The sequence below is a fragment of the Coenobita brevimanus genome, chromosome 30 (genome assembly GCF_032717465.1).
Source record: "Coenobita brevimanus isolate Jiangsu-jjx chromosome 30, ASM3271746v2, whole genome shotgun sequence".
NCBI classification, from domain to species: Eukaryota; Metazoa; Arthropoda; class Malacostraca; order Decapoda; family Coenobitidae; genus Coenobita; species Coenobita brevimanus.
Window position 1 is genome coordinate 24,781,694 of NC_136983.1, and position 18,081 is coordinate 24,799,774.

General features: G+C 40.9%; 1 pseudogene; it reads left to right on the forward strand.

The window, feature by feature from the left end:
- Nucleotides 1-8,927: 8,927 nt before the first annotated feature.
- Nucleotides 8,928-10,088, forward strand: LOC145395257 (uncharacterized; annotated as a pseudogene).
- Nucleotides 10,089-18,081: the final 7,993 nt, after the last annotated feature.

The window sequence follows — 18,081 nt, forward strand, 5'->3', positions numbered from 1 at the left end:
CTGTAAAATATAGTGGATTATGGATACTGTGTGAATAACTAGTTTGTTCACAATATTTTTATTTAGATTTTATGTAGTAGTAGTATTTGTATCAAATGAGGTAATATCCTGACTTTAGTGGCACAGTGGTGCTAGCATCAAGTGACAAAGCAAACCAAACATACATCTATGTGTGTGTGTGTGTGTGTGTGTGTGTGTGTGTGTGTGTGTGTGGTGTAAGGTGCTGATGGAGGCATGGTGGCACAGTGCTGAGGCGAGAATGCGTATGCGGCTGTATGTGAGCTGAGCCAGCATACCTCAAGGTTGTTACTATAGTACTGCACTCACGCCACACTTCTGAAAAACCTACACGGAAACGGTGTTTGTGGTTGATTGCAGTCTTCTGGAAGTGTCTTTACTGTGGAAGGCTAGTATAATCCTTAGCTGTGCCACCGCACCTCAGCCACACATACGGACAAAAGCAAAAAGAAACACCAAAAGTTGCCCCAATTTCCCAGTCTTTTTGACTACTCACACTTCACGGACAGTCTAAGGCAATCAGCTTGAAGTCGAAGGACTGATGAGTATTCTGACTTTTTTTTTTTTTAATTTTAATTATTAGCTGAGATAATGTTGAAAAAAAGGTGATGTCTGAAATGCCCAGATAGGAGAAGGGTTGACGGAAATATATGGCGGACGGCATGGGCTAAGAAATATCCACATTTTTGCAAAAAATAAAACATCAGTGTTGCTGAAATGGTTTAGAATGACTAATAATATGTAATATGAGCAAAATCAGTCCATAACATGGTTACTTTTATAAACATAATAATTATGATTTTGTTCATCATTTTTTAGGTTTATTGTGTTTATGCAAGTATGGAGTTAATTTTGTAGACTGGGTGGTGATGTGTGTGTAAAAAGAGAGGCTAAAGATGCTATTTTTAGTCTTATCAGCTAAGGGTGCTCCTATGTGGGTACTAGTTGAACCGTTGTGGCCCAAATTCGAGGCGACCCTAGATTTCCACCTCACACGAGGGGATTAGCATGAAAGGAATGGAAGATTTTGTTTGTGCAAAACAAGGAGAATGTAAAATGAACAAATTCAGCACATAATGTGTACTTACACAGAAAAATATCGTGATTATGATTTTTTTTCCCCGTTTTGATGTTTGTAATGTTTATTTCAAATGGAGTTGTCTTTGTATTCTGGGTGGTATAGTGCGTGTCAAAAGAGAGAAGGAAGCTCGAGATACTGGTGCAGTTGTGTGCATTTAGGGACAATCTTCATGGTCAAAAAATGATAAGACCAGAGATTAGCACGCTGGATTGTGGAAAGAGAGAGAAGGGATGGTGCGGTTAGTTTTATGGTTGTAAGTACAATAAACAACAAATATGAATATTTTTCCTGCAGATAAAAAAACAAAAATAAGAGGAAAAGAATAAAATGAAAGAAATATTGACATGAAAAACGAATAAAGGAAAAAAAATCTTACCTTTGCATCTGTAGAGTTGTTGGTTGTGCGTTGTAGAGTAAGCAGCAAGTGCAAAGGATGCTTTTAATGAAAGGAATGTTGAGAAGAAAAATGAATAAAGGAAAAAAATAATCTTACCTTTGCGTCTGTAGAGTTGTGTGTTGTGTGTTGTAGAGTAGGCAATGAGCACAAAGGATGCTTTTCTTTCTCCCCTCCCTTCCTAGGGCAAATGCAAACTTTGATATGCAGTCACTCTCTGGAAAACACACTTTACTTGATTTAGTTACATTCTTAACCCCCTCATGCACAATAAGTTTCCAGTAAGTTTTGGTTCCATGCACAGAACGAAAACCTCACTCCAGCTGGCTACGCGCGCACAGTAAGGGAAAAATTTCTATGGCCCAATTTACCCCCAGAAAGTGCTTATATTGTTATAAATTGTTTCCCATTATCTTCGTTGATATTTATACTATGGGAAAAAACACATAAAATAGATGAATAAATGTACAGAAATGAAGCCTGAGTAAATCTTATTTACTTGAAAACTAGCTTATAACTTCCCAACATCACCATTAAAAATATTTCCCACGACGTGCAGCTGCAAAGAACATATCTATATGCAGAATTTCACGATCTTTCATCTGTGAAAGTTTCATGCTGATACGTCTAACGGTTTTCGAGTAAATCGAAAATAACTACGAAAATCGCCTAAAAATGTCTGATTTGTTTATTACGAGGGGCGTTCGAAAAGTTCTGGCAACAGGGTAATAAAAGCAAACTTAATAGAGATATATACACATTTATTGAAGTTCACACTCCTTCAACATACTCCCCTCTAAGGTTTACACACTTCTGGAGCCGTGTCATCCACTTAACAAAGCACTCCAAGTACTCAGAAACAGGTATACTCTTCAGTTCTGAATTTATCCTCCTGGCAAAGGCCTGTTCCCTTTGAAAATGGATCCCAGCAAGATTTTCTGAAAACTGAGGGAATAGCCAAAAGTCACAGGGTGCCGTCCTGACATGGCACCGTGTGACTTTTGACTATTCCCTAAGTTGTCAGAAAAACTTGCTGGGATCCATTTTCAAAGGGAACAGGACCTTGCCAGAAGGATAAATTCAGAACTGAAGAGTATACCTGTTTCTGAGTACTCAGAGTGCTTTGTTAAGTGGATGACACGGCTCCAGAAGTCTGTAAACCTCAGAGGGGAGTATGTTGAAGGAGCGTGAACTTCAATAAATGTGTATCTCTATTAATTTTGCTTTCATTACCCTGTTGCCAAAACTTTTTGAACGCCCCTCGTATTTCATATGTTGTTAGTGACACTGTAACAAACATAAATGTAAATTCTATCCAGTTTTGTAGCCCAAAGATTAAGGAAGCCCATGATATGATTCAGTGTTATAATCAATATTGTTATAGAGTAAATGATTTTTGAAAAGTTACGATGGGTTGTGCGGTTTGCGCTGTGACAGCACATACGCTCAGGCCAGTAGGCTGAATATGTTCGTCTTTCATAACTTTTCCCCATTTATATTGACACATATGTTACTTTGCTTTACGAAAGTATGGATAGGAAATCATCAGCTTGATCAAGCTTTCTTCAGATTTTTGATGCTACCTATACTTTACAAGTAAAGTGACTGAGAGAATAGCAGTGAAATGCACCACATATTCCCTATGAAAAATATATAGTAAACACATAATTTATACCTTACAATACAATAGTATAAAATTAGACAAATAAGCTGGTTTCCCTGGAATGATTATTGCTTCCATGGCCGGGAGCCATCTGAGTGTGCCTTGCGCATTACGGAGGTTATTCTCTTGGGCATGGAAGCATACATTCCTTTCTCATATCCTTTGACTAACGCAAGAAAGCCTTGGTTTAATCACGCTTCTTCTAATGCTGTCCGCAACAAGGAGAGGGCCTACAAAAGGTACCGGAGCCAACTCACCCCTGAATCACATCATCTTTACGTTTCTGCCCGGAATCGTGCTAAGTCTGTTCTTCGCTCTACTAAAAATAATTTCATCCATACTAAATGCTCTCAACTCTCCAACTCGAATTCTTCCCGCTCCTTCTGGCACCTTGCCCAAAATCTTTCTAACAACTTTACCCCATCATCCTTCTCTCCTCTTTGCTACTCTGATGGTTTTGTAGCTATTTCTTCTACTGATAAAGCAGATCTCTTTGCACAGACTTTCTCCTCCAATTCCACCTTAGACGATTCCAGTGCTGTTCCTCCATCACTTCCCCCCTCTGACTTCGTCATGACTGACATTAAAATTTCTTCAGTTGATGTATTTTCTGCTGTCACTGGCCTCCGTACTAACAAGGCATATGGGCCTGATGGGGTCCCTCCTGTTGTTCTCAAGAACTGTGCTTCTGTGCTTACACCCTGCCTAGGCAAACCCTTTTGCCTTTGTCTGTCAACTTGTACCTTTCCTTCTTGCTGGAAGTTTACTCTCATTCAGCCAGTCCCAAAGAAGGGTGACCACTGCCAACCCTCCAACTATCGTCCAATTGCTTTAACGTCCTGTATTTCAAAAGTTTTCGAGTCAATTCTCAATAGAAACATTTTAAGGCATCTTTCCTATCACAACCTTCTTTCTGATCGTCAGTACGGGTTCCATCAGGGACGCTCCACTGGCGATCTTCTCACCTACCTTTCAGACTCCTGGTCATCCTCCTTTCGGGACTTTGGCGAAAGCTTTGCCATTGCACTTGACATCTCAAAGGCTTTCGATCGAGTCTGGCATAAATCTTTAATTCCAAACTGCCCTCCTACGGTTTCTATCCTTCTATCTGTGCCTTCTTCGCTAGCTTCCTTTCTGGTCGTTCTATAGCCGCTGTTGTAGACTGCCATCGTTCTTCTCCTAGATCTATCAACAGTGGTGTTTCTCAGGGCTCTGTCCTATCACCAACTCTTCCTTTTATTCATCAATGATCTTCTAAGGCAGCGGTTCCCAACCTGGGAGCCATGGCCCCCAAGGGGGCCATGGGACATTGACTGGGGGGCCATGGGCCTTATTGGTAATATAAGATATTATAAGGTATTTGGTCTGGGTAAAACCTGACAGAAATCAAGAATGAAATATACCTTACTGTGCTAGTTTAGCCTTAAGTATATTGGGGTAATTACTGTTTTCTGCACAATATCAGATATTAAAAATATATAAATATACGATCTGAGTTATATAGGGGCCATGGAGCTTCTCATAATTTTCTCGAGGGGCCATAGAACCAAAAAGGTTGGGAACCACTGTTCCAAGCTGTACATCTAACCGTATCCACTCATACGCTGATGACTCCACCCTTCACCTTTCCATTCGGTTCCCGCAACGCCCATCTCAACAGTTACTTCAACAAACAAGGGATGAGGCTATGGCACACCTAATGTCTGACTTGGCTCGTATCTCTGACTTGGGTAAAAATAATATGGTTGTTTTTAACCCTTTAACCGCGGGTGTCATCCCAGAATGACATTGCAAAAACTGGACCAAACCGCGGGTGTCATTCTCGAATGTTTGTGAATATTTTGCATACCGCGCGTTTTTTCCGTGCGGCAATTGTTTCAAGGGAGAGTAGCTATTAAGTTCTTTCACTCCAGCCGACCCCCACCTCCCTCCTCCCACCCACGGGCCCCCACCTCCCACCCCCCGGGCCCCCCACCCCACCCCTGACCAAACACGCATCAGTATCTGTCCAGCTGTGTGAGTGATAACACCGCTGATGTGGCAGTGAAGTGCAGGCAAATACAGTGCCTTTTACCTGCCTCAGTGAACACAGAGTGGGTGTTTATCGTATGTGCAGTGTTCATATATGTTTATAGTATTATTATCAGAATGAGGTTGGCATTTGGTAATGGTGTGTGAACGAAAAATAGTGATTACAACACCGCTGATGTGGCAGTGAAGTGCGGGCAATTACAGTGCCTTTTACCTGCCTCAGTGAACACAGAGTGGGTGTTTATCGTATGTGCAGTGTTCATATATGTTTATAGTATTATTATCAGAATGAGGTTGGCATTTGGTAATGGTGTGTGAGCGAAAAATAGTGATTACAACACCGCTGATGTGGCAGTGAAGTGCGGGCAATTACAATGCCTTTTACCTGCCTCAGTGAACACAGAGTGGGTGTTTATCGTATGTGCAGTGTTCATATATGTTTATAGTATTATTATCAGAATGAGGTTGGCATTTGGCAATGGTGTGTGAGCGAAGGTAATGGTGTGTGAGCGAAAAATTGTGATTTTAGATCGCTCACTTCTAATGGCACTGCCCATCCAGTGATAGTCAACGAAATCATGAAACCTACATCATTGCAAAGCCGAAGGTTAGTACTTTCTAATGGTACCTTATTTTTCGCTCTAGATTTATTCTGTGCAGAGTTATATAGGTTTAAAGTTTGTTTACATTTTGGCTGGAACCCCCGCGGGAGAGGCCAGTCGGGGCAAAACAATGCCCGCGGTTAAAGGGTTAATGCATCTAAGACTCAGTTCTTACACTTATCAACCCGGCAAAATCTTTCCACAGGTATACTCACTAATGTTTAATAATATTCAGCTTAATCCTGCATCATCCTTGAACATGCTTGGGGTTTCATTTACTCAGGACTTATCTTGGAAAGATCATATTACATCTCTTGTAAAATCTGCTTCCAAGGGATTGGGTGTGCTAAGCCGACTCCGCTCTTTCTTTACCCCTGGACAATTGTTGACTCTATACAGGGGTTTTATCCGCCTCTGTGTGGAGTACAACTCTCATGTGTGGGGAGGCTACCCACATACAGCTCTTCTCAATAGGGTGGAGTCAAAGGCTTTTTGTCTCATTAACTCTCATCCTCTTACTGACTCCCTTCAACCTCTGTCTCTTCGCCGCACTGTTGCATCTTTATCTCTTTTCTATCGCTACTTTAATGGTCACTGCTCCTCTGAACTGTCTGCTTGCAATCCTCCACCTCTACGACGGGCGCGTAGCACCCGTCTGGCAGCAAACTCTCATCCCTTTTCTGTCCAACTCTCTAATGCAAGAGTTAACCATTACTCCCAGTCTTTCATTTATGCAACAGGTCAACCCTGGAACTGTCTCCCTCTGTCTGTATTTCCTGCTGCCTATGATCTCCAGTCTTTCAAACGCAGTGTGTCCAGGCATCGCAAAATGATCGGATCTTGAATTTGGCTATCTATTGTATTTTGTTTTTCTCTTGGAGGGAACTGTTACTGCGGGCTCATGGCCTTTGGTTCCTTCTTCCTTGCATAAAAAAAAAAACTCATGTCCTCTAGCAGTGTTGTAGTGTTTCTTGAGAGGAGATGGAGTTGCCGAGATGAGGACAGGTACGATCACAGCCTGAGTGTGTGTGTGAGTATTTGTAATGTGTGTGTCTGTTGTGTGTGTGTGTGTGTGTGTGTGTGTGTGTGTGTGTTTCTGTCTGTCTGTGTGTGCATGCGTGTGTGTGTGTGTGTGTGTGTTTGCGATGTGATTTACTGCTATATGCTTTCATTAATATGGTGGTCTGTGGAAAGGTGAAAAATGACATCTGAGTGATGACAGTACAAGTTGTAGTAGTACCAGTCATGGCATTGGTGAAAGGACCAATGGTGGCAATCATGAAAGGAATTGTGGTAGTGATGGTTCTACTACCACTCTGTACAGTGCTTATCACAGCGGCCTTAACCACAGGTTTGCCCTTATCACTCGTAGGGTCATATTTCACCCTCGCTCTCCCGCTCTTCACTCTCTCCTCCTTAACATATTCACTTTCCATTTCACTTTCACTGCTTTCTTCACTCTCACTTGCACTGAATAAGTATTTCTTGTAATCTTTCTCAGATAAGCCCTTGTGAGACATTTTTCAGGTTTAGTGTAATGTAACAATAGCAAGGGAACGGTAAAAATCAGTTAGGAATGATCAAATCTGGCTTTCTCTGAAAATATACAAGAAACACTAATAAACGTTCTTCACAAGCACACTGCTCTATATACAACACAATATCACTATACACACGTAAGATATGGACAGTGCGGTAGTAGCGAAACATGGATTTAAATGCCCGGCCACACGCTCACACACCCTTCCAGCCTGACTGATAGGATAATATTGAGCTAAATATAGGCCGCTTACCCATCTGATAAGCTCCCGGCTATTGCCATATATTTCCCCTGGACCTGGCAACCCTCAGCTTTGACTCAACCAAATTTGACGCAAACCCATCCACAGGATAAGATTCTATGACCACTTATAGGGAAATTGTGTCGTGGTGCGTCATCGGTTACTCTTCAGATTGCAAGGCTTATGACTTGCGGTGCGTCATCTTGTGCCAGGGGGTTAAACAATACATATTTTCTTAGTTTTACATTACAAAACTTCCTTAGTCATACCACATTATCACTAATATACTGTATACTTAGTTTTACAAATAGGTCTTTACACAGTATTTTGTTAATATTTACAAGTATTTCACATCACACTTACTTTACTAAACCTTAATTGTAGGATACTAAACAATTGCTGTCATATAAATGAAAACATTACTGTTTTGAGTTGAATTTTAATATCTTCCATAGCTAACATTGATATGGATAGAATGGTGAGAAAAGAAGTAAATTTCTGGATGCTTTTCCTACCGTTAAGTGGTATGTGGTTGTGGGTGATAAAAACGTGCCTCTTATGTTTAATAATCAACATTGTCTGAAGCAGAGGAGAGAACCAGAACATGATGGGATGATGGTTCTCATCATAGGAACAAGGTTTCCATTTGTTGGATGATGATCCCCTACACCAGCGGTTCTCAAACTCTTTAGTGTGTGACCCTATTTGGAATATTTCAAGACTTGGCAACCACAGGGTAAATAAATCACACACACACACACACACACACACACACACACACACACAGGGAGTCAAAGGAGGCAGACGTGTGACATCGGCGCTCCATACCGAACCAACACGGCCAGTGGCATTACCTAAATTAGTATCTTTATATGAGTCAAGCTCTGTACCAGGTTAGACTAAATGTGTGCCTCCGCGACCAAAGGGGGTGAAGCGCCGTCCCGGCCAGTTTTGTGTTAGCACCAGATAGCACTACTTTAACCCTTCCTCTAGCGGTTGGATGTGGAAATGACCCCCTTCTGACACTGTAAATAGGGTTGAAAGTCAAATTTCGTTCAGCGTTGCTGCATCAAAACCAGCATGCAGCTGCCTCGGCTCGAGGCAAACTCCGCAACCAAAGGGTAGCATATCCAATGCACTGAGCGTGGCGGAGGAGGTGGTGGTGGCAGGGTGGGTGTCCAGCCAATCAGCGTGCAGGAGGCGGGTGCTAGGTCCATGCTGATTGGCCAGACCGCTCCCTCGCCATGTTTGTCTGCGTTCTGTCTCTGTGCTGTACGGACGCGTCCAAAGGGATTCCTGATTTCTTAGCAATTTTATACGATAACTCGTGGATTACCTGCATTATAGTGCTACTAAAATGGCATCTAAGGATGGTGTTCGTGATGAGTGTGTTCCTGGCCCTTCTGGAACAGGGAAAGTCATACCAAGGCGGCTGTTTTATGGTAGTGGCAGAGGCGATGAGAGTGGTGGTGGTGATAGTGATGATTCGGTGGATGATCCACATTATGTGCCTGAAAAAGGGGGTTATTATGACGTGAGTGGCAATGATAGTGATACAGTGACGGGTGATGGTGATGATAGTGACAATAATGTGGAAGGTGATAGTCCTGGTAATGCCGTAAGTGTTGGTGGTGAGGGTGGTGATGCCGCTACACGTGTTCCCGCCAAAAGGAAGCGTGATGCCGCCACACACATAGAAAAGAAAGGACGTACCAGGAAACGTAATGTGGACAAATGGGGCAAGGTTGTAGCCATGAAAAAGCGTAACCTTGGCCAGGAATACATCAGTTATGGAACAAAAAAGGTGATGAAAGCACATAAGGTTGGCCCTCCTTGCCCAGATGGATGCTTTAACAAGGTGGGTAGGCAACAAATTGACCAGATTTTCAATTATTTTTGGCCTATTGGTGATTATAATCACCAAAATGCCTACCTCTAGTCCATGATAAGGAACGTTCCTGTAAAGAGGAAGCGTACCACAGCTGAGGTGAGCATTAGGACCACCAACTATGCTTACCATGTGCGTGTGCAGCACAGTGACGTTCAGGTGTGCAAGACTGCCTTCACTTCCATTTATGGCCTGGGGAAGAAGAAGATGCAGATTCTGTTGGAGAAGAGGAAGGAGGCACCATCTGGCACACCAGTGTTGGATCGACGTGGGTGCAAGCCATCACCAAGGGCCATCTGTGGCACCAAGCTGGATCATGTTCATGAACACATCCACTCTTTACCTGTGACCAGCAGCCACTACAGCCGTGTGACAACGCCCCATCGACGATACCTAGAGGAGGGAAGTAGTATTGGAGAGCTCCACAATGCCTACATCATCTGGATGAACCAGCATTACTCTGGGGATGAGAAGGTTTCCCAACGTTTCTACCACACTATCCTCACACGGGACTATAACATCGTTTTTAAACCCCCCAAGAATGATGTGTGTGCCACCTGTGAGACGTTCGATGTCAAGATAAGGAATGGCAGGTGTGACGGCGAAGACGTCTCTGGCATCAAAGACTAACTTCAGCAACACAAGGAGGAAGCCCAGGTCCCTCATAGGCTCCTGCAGGAGGCAGAAGCAGCCCCATTAGCAGCAGACGATGACGACCTTCGAGTGGTGGCCATGGACCTGCAGCAAACTCTGCCATGCCCACGTCTTCGAGCAGGAGTGGCCTTCTGCAAAAGGAAGCTGTGGGTCTACAACTTCTGCATATACGATGTCAGCATGCAACAGGCCACCATGTTTATCTGGGATGAGACTATCACAGGGCGTGGTTCGGACGAAATTGCCAGCTGCTTACTGAAGTGGCTGAAACTCAAGGCTGATGCAGGACACGACTTTGTCCGACTACGAGTGTTCTGTGACAACTTTGCAGGGCAGAACAAGAACATCTATGTGATCCTTATGGCCCTGCAACAGGTACACATGTGTCGTCTGTGCAGGGTGGAGTTTGTGTTCCTGAAGTCCGGCCACTCATACATGCCCTGCGATCAGGCCTTTGGCAACATCGAGAAGAAAATCAGGAAGATAAACTACCTGCCCAGTACAAAAGATTACATAGATGTAATAGCATCGGCTGTGACAAGGAAGTTCCCCGTTGTGACCATGAAGTGGGAGGACTTCCTTGACTTGAAGCAGCTTGCAACACATGTCATCAAGCGGCACACTCCTGGCTTCTCCACAGCCTGTCAACTGGTGGTTGACACTGCTTATCCGGAGGGGTATTACATCAAGAAGGACTGTGATTATTCAGATACCCCAGACACCCTCACCAAAGCTCGTTTGATGAAGGGCAGAGGCAGGTATTCAAGGAAAACCTTCGACCTGTCTCAGGTGGCACTGTCACCTAAGTTAACTCACGACAGAGTCCTCACAAAGGAGAAGACTGCAGACCTCAGAAGTATGCTGCACCTACTTGAATCCACTGCCAACTAGTGGCTCCAGGGCCTACTCGATCGCCAGGAAGCACTACTGGGTGAGGGACATGATGTGGCACCAGAGAACGGGGCATCACCAGAGGACGACCAAGATAATGACACTCTGGACTATGTGCCAGTGCCAGCACCCAGACGAAGATAGTGTCACACCTCACCTGCCCTGACCACCCCTGTTGACGACCCTGTCCTGGATAATGGACAACGGATTATGGATAATGGATGAAGACTATGGCACTACTGTACATGGCACGCACTACTGGTACTGTACTGCATTCTCCAGTACTAATGGGTGAATGTGGGCATTAATTTTCTGGACAGAGAGAGAGAGAGAGAGAGAGTGTGTGTGTGTGTGTGTGGGGAAGAGGAGGAATGTGTGTGGGGCTGTATGAGTGCTATTATTATTATTGTTGTTATTATTATTATTATTAGTAGTAGTAGTAGTATCATCATTTATCTGAATTTTTATTATGCTTGTATGCTGTCCATGCTGTCGACTCTTATTAACAATAATAATATCAGTATTATTGTAATATTTCGCAACAGGAGATGCTTGTAAAGTTCAATAAGGGTGCAACATTATGCAACTGTAACAACAAGCAATAGATACATTATTTTTCACAATTTTCATTATCTTCCATCAGATTCATATACTTGAGGTGGTAAGGTTTGATATCAAAATGAGCACTGTACGTCAATAAATAGCGAAGTTACAGTTGCAAACACTTTAACAGTTGAACTTTACAAGCCTCTCCTGTAAAATTTTATTTTTGGCGCTTCACCCCCTTCAGGGAGGCCCTCAAATGATTTTTCATTATCAAAAGAAAAAAAAAAAAGAAGTTTAAACAAGACTTGTTTAAACAGAAAAGAGAACCAAGACGAAAGAATGCACTCAGTCAGCTGAGGTTTGTTTAGACTACAGCAGCACGGGGAATGTAAGTACATACTATGTACTTTTAGTATTGCAAAATGGATACATACTTTAGTAAAGCAAATTTGGAAAAGAAAAGGGATAAAGGTAGAAAGCAAAATGATGATTTCTACCAAGAACTGGTTGGAGACTCACAATAGACTGGTTGAACGTGTACACAAACTATAAATGGCTTTCAAAAATGAAATTGATGAAATAAAGAAGCAGATGCACTTGCAAATAGGAAGAAATAGAAAAACTAGGAGGGGAGGCCAACAAGAAAGACAACCATCAGTGAACTAACAGTGGAACTGAGTACACTTAGGAAGAAAATGAGTGAAATGGCAAGTACAGTAGTCAATCACGAGAGTGTTATGGAAGAGTTAAAAAATGACACAGATATTAATAGGCAAGTAAGCAGTCTGATAGACCAAAGCAGTGATATTGAGAAGATAACACAGGTGAATGAAGCTTTGCAAAGCTACAAAAATGATGTGGAAACCACGTATGCTGAAATGGTGAAAGTAAAGAAAGACTTAGAAACAAGGGTGGAGGAAAAAAGCATTAAACAGGAAGTGAAAAGAATAATCCAAAACAATCCAAAGTTAGTCAGAGATTCAGTAGATATAAACAAATCTATAGTAATCACTGGTAAAGAAGAGGAGGAAGTAAAAAACAAGATCACAAGAGACAAAAAGGAGATGGCAAATGTAATGAGCTTACTGAAAGAAGTATCAGAGGAAATCTGTAGTAAAGACATAGAGGAACACAAAAGGTTAGGGAAATACGAGAAAAGCAGGACAAGACATCTGAAGGTGACTTTCCAGAGTGTAAACACTGTGGAGGAGATACTAAAAAATGCAAAGAATCTTATGGAAAAAGAGGAGTTCAAAAATGTATGGTTAAAAAGATGCCTAACACAAGAGGAACTGGAATTACTGAAAGAGAAAAGGGAGGAAGCAAAAACAAAAAATGAGGGAAGATCAGAAGAGGAGAAGAAATTTTTTTACAAACTAATAGGATTGCAGGTACGGAAGTGGTACACAAACAGGATGGAATAAAAAGGAGGAAGGTAGTAAAACCATGTCATGACAAGTATATAAACAAGATGATAAAGTTGATGTACTCAAATGTGGATGGAATGGTATCTAAATTACTAGAGATGAATGATTATGTCAGAGAAAATGAACCACAAATAATATGCCTAACTGAAACAAAATTAACACCAAGGATATCCAATGACATACTAAATTTAGAGGAATACAATATATGGAGAAAAGACAAAAATTTCAAAAAAGGGAGGAGGAATTATATTAACTAAGAAAAATCTAAAATTCAATGAAATAAAACTAGATATACCATCACAAGTAGAACTGATTGCAGTAGAGATCAACACATCTGAATGAAAAGTAATTGTGGCCAATTTGTACATGCCACCCAGATCAAACACATGGGAAAGAGACGAATATGAGGACCTGGCAGAGAGTACAAGTCAGAGTTTAAGATCATTACTACATAAAATGTAAGAGAAATCGGAAAGAAGTATACTAACTGGAGATTTTAATACAAATATGAATTGGAATACTCAAGATACAATTAGCCAAGAAAGCTGTTGGGACCAAAAGCTCCTGGATCTCGTGCAAGAGTTTTCCCTAACGCAACATGTGAGGGAAACCACCAGAAAAAGAGGACTCGATGTACCTTCAGTGCTAGATCTAATATTTACTAGGCAAGAAATTTATATTGACAGTTTAATATATCACCCTCCACTCGACAAAAGCGATCATGCAGTACTAAATTACAAATTCAGGATAGCATATGACATAGTTAACAGCAATGAAAGTTACAAAAAGAGCCTAAACTATAAAAAGGGAAATTATCAAGACCTAAAGAAGTATTTCTTAGAAGTTGATTGGGAAAATGAGCTTAGAGGACAAGATTTAAATGCTGTATATAAAAAATTCTGTGAATTTTATGAAATAGGAGTCCAGAAGTACATCGCACATCACAAAGAAGCAGATAAGAAAAAACAGAAATGGTTCAATACAGAATGTAAAAAATCAAAAGAAAGAAGAGATTTGTTGTGGAATAGGTACAGAAGACACAATAGCGAAAGGGCGTATAATAATCACAAACAGGCAAGAAACGATTATACAAGAATAAGGAGGGAAGCCCAAAAACAGTTTGAGGAGGATATAATAAATAAAAGTAGTGATCAACCAAAGCTGTTTTACAGCTACATCAGAAGCAAAACCAAAGTAAAAGATATAATACAATCCATTACGGACGAGGGAATCACTTATACACAAGAGAAAGATATTTGTGAAGCACTACATAAGAATATCCAATTAGTTTTTACAGAAGAAAAAAATTTTGAGAGGGACTATGTGGAACATGCATGTCCACACATACTACCAGATATACAAATAGCAGAAAAAGTAATGCAGGAGGAGTTAAGTAAATTAGACAAGAAACGCAAGTGGTCCTGATGAAATTTCATGTTGTGTACTACGAGAATGTGCAAAGGAGTTAAGTAAACCATTATTTTTAATTTTCAAGAAATCCTTGAGTCAAGGTAAACTACCTGATATTTGTAAAAAAGCAAATATTGTCCCCTTATTCAAGAAAGGAAATAGACAAAATCCACTCAACTACCGACCAGTATCAGTGACCAGTGTTGTAAGCAAGGTATTAGAAAAGCTTATAAGGAAAGCTTGGGTAAATCATCTAGAAGAACACAGTATGATAACAGAAAGACAGTTTGGTTTCAGAAAAGGAAAATCATGTGTTACTAATCTGTTGAGCTACTGTGACAGAGTAACAAACACAATACAGGAAAGAGAAGGATGGGCGGACAGTATCTATTTAGATTTCAAGAAAGCTTTTGCCACAGTACCACACGAAAGACTTTTATGGAAACTGTACCATCAAGGAGGAATTCGAGGCAAACTGTTTTGTTGGATGCAAGATTTTCTCATAAAAAGAGAAATGAGAACAGTACTAAGAGGAAACTACTCATCATGGAAAGAAGTGACTAGTGGAGTACCACAGGGTTCAGTGCTGGCACCAATCATGTTTTTAGTATATATAAATGATATAAACAGTAACACTGGAAATGAGAGCTATCTGAATATGTTTGCAGATTATGCAAAAATACAAAGGAGAATTACTAATACAAACTCTTGTAAAGAGCTACAAGAAGAATTAAATAAACTTCATGAATGGAGTAATACATGGCAAATGGAATTCAATGTGGACAAGTGTCATGTAATCAAGTTTGGTAAAAGTGGAAAAAGACCTGATTGGGATTATAAGTTAGGAAATAAAACCCTATACACATCAGAAAGACAGAAGGACCTAGGTGTGATTATCAATAACAGACTATCTCTGGCTGACCACATCAACGAGAAGGTACAGAACATGTATACACTGCTTGCGAATATGAGAATAGCGTTCACATACATAAATGAAGACATGCTAAGAAGGATAATAACATCATTCATTAGACCAACCCTGGAATATGCATCAGTAGTCTGGAGTCATCTCAAAAACACATAGGCAAGATTGAAAAAGTTCAAAGGGCCGCTACAAGATGGATACCAAGCTTAAGGGACCTAAGCTACGAAGAAAGACTAAATAAACTGAATCTACCAACACTACAGGAGAGAAGGAAAAGAGGTGACACGATAATGTTATATAAGTGCAAATCAGGGAAGGAGAAAATAGACATAAATGATTACTTAACATATGGAGGAGCATCAGCAAGAGGACACTGCAAAAAACTGCATAAGAAGAGAGGTGATAAAGACGTAAGGAAATTCAGTTTCCCAAACAGAGCAATTGATCAATGGAATGCACTACCGAATGAAATAGTGTGTGCCAAAACAATTCACAAATTTAAGGATCTATCTATCTATCTATATACCTAGGCTGCTTCCCCCAAGGAAAGGGAGGTAGCCGAGACAGGACGACTCACTCTCCATTTACTCATCCATTCAAACACATTCATTCGCATCTTAGCCCCAAAGGGGAGAACGGACAGATCCTCACCGCATCACACCGCACAAGGGTCAACTGCGCAATGCAAGCAGTGACATCCACAGCAGGGCCCGACAGCAGAACTGGTTTACCCCTGCCACATCATAACAGACCCATCCCCTTACCCGCACCTGACCTGACTAGCTGATCAGACCAAGTGCGGGAGAATATCCCCTCAGGGCTGCGTCATCACTTATTCATTCACAATTTCTCTCCATTTATTTCTGTCACGCACAGCCACTCTTCCTTGCTCAACGGACATCCCTCTCGTATCCGTGTTTAAGACACGGGACAGTACGAGCTTGACTCATTCCTGTAAAGATACAATTAGGTAAGAACAATTAGGTAAGAACACACACACACACACACACACACACACACACACACACACACACCCACACACTCACACACAGAAAGTAGCCGGTATATAGTCTATCATAGTTATTATGAATATGCTAATAATGTTATAAGGATAATTACAATTTCGATTGAGTAAATAAAATACACTGAAAGCATTAGGACTATTCTATGTCCCTGTGACCCGTCAAAATTCCTCTCACAACTCACCTTTGGGTTGTGACCCATAGTTTGAGAACTACTGCCGTACACAGACCGTCAAGTAAAATTCTACTGAAGTGGACGGCATAGACAGTTTTGTAATTAATTTGCATAATTTCATGTTAAGTGGGATAAATAATGATCAGTTGTGATTTACGAATGTTAAAATTTTATGCATTATATTTATGAAGTAGTAACAGCTATAGTCGTTCTATTTTATGAAGGCAGTTTGGGTTGGACGCTCTGGGACCTCAGTCTGTTAGCTCTGTTGTCACATCGTCGCCACACACGTGCTCTCTCACTCTCTCTCATATTTATATTAACTACTACTAATTTTATTTTCTTTATTTTCTCTCTTGTTTTCGACTTTTTTTCAACACCTCCCCTGAGATAAAAGTCAATAGGTGAGTTTTTTTGTTTTTTTATAGCTTCCATGGCGGGAGACTGACCGAGTATGACCCGCTCAGGCAGGGCTGTCCCTCGTGTCACCACCTGACAACGTCGCAAAAGCATCTCTGACAAGTCTTATGAGATTTATACTATACTATAGCTTTTCTATTGAATTACATCTATACAGAGTGTTTAAAATTCATTTATAATAGTTACTAGATTAAAATAGAAGAGTGAGAGAGAGAGGTGAACACAAATAATTACACGTGTGTCGGCGGCGATGTGACAACAGAGCTAACAGTGTGAGGTCGTCCCAAATCGCCCCACCCAAACTGCCTTCATAAAATAGAACGATTGTAGTATGAAAATTATGATAAACAAGATATGGCGTTCAGTTATGAGCACAAAAATTTACTGTTTTTCTACAAAACTAATTCAGACTTTCGAATATAAGCTTATGGATGTTGCCCAGTGAGTTGCTCTTCCTATGATCAGCCTTTCGGTTTCCATCACTGTGATCAGCTTAGGTGCTGTAAATAAACACTGGCTTCTTATGTTCGCTGTCTTTTTTTACCAAATAACTAATGCTTGCCAACTTTACTTCACTGTTTTCACAAGTGCCGGAGCTATACAATCTTCACTAATTGCACTGACACTGACTTAAGCTCAGACTGAACTGAAAACTCCTCTAGTCCCTTCCACATTCTTATATAAGCTTCTGATATACTAGAATGATCTACTACATTAACGGAGAAGCAGCAGTTACTAACTCGAAGACCTCCAAACTAACCAGAGTTTTCTTATGCTGCAAAACACTCTAAACTATGTCGCATACACACTGAGATAAAATTACATAACAAACAATCACATAAATAAAACATTATAGGGAAAAGAGCACAGAAAATAATGTACAACTTAAAAAATACCTCTCCTCACAAACAGCAGGCAAACTGGTACACTCGTGATCACTAATCTCTGACCAGAGAGTTAGCCAAAGTCGAGGCCAGGCGTAGGCTACACAGTCAGACACACTCCACCGTCGTTTCAGAAAGGTTTAGTACTTCAATGAACAATTTTCTAAGGATCACTGAAGCACTTTTGTTTCACATATTATATTACTTTCTCAAGTAGTATATGCATGGTAAGAAGTAGACAAATATGGTCACAGCTGTTATTTTTAGTC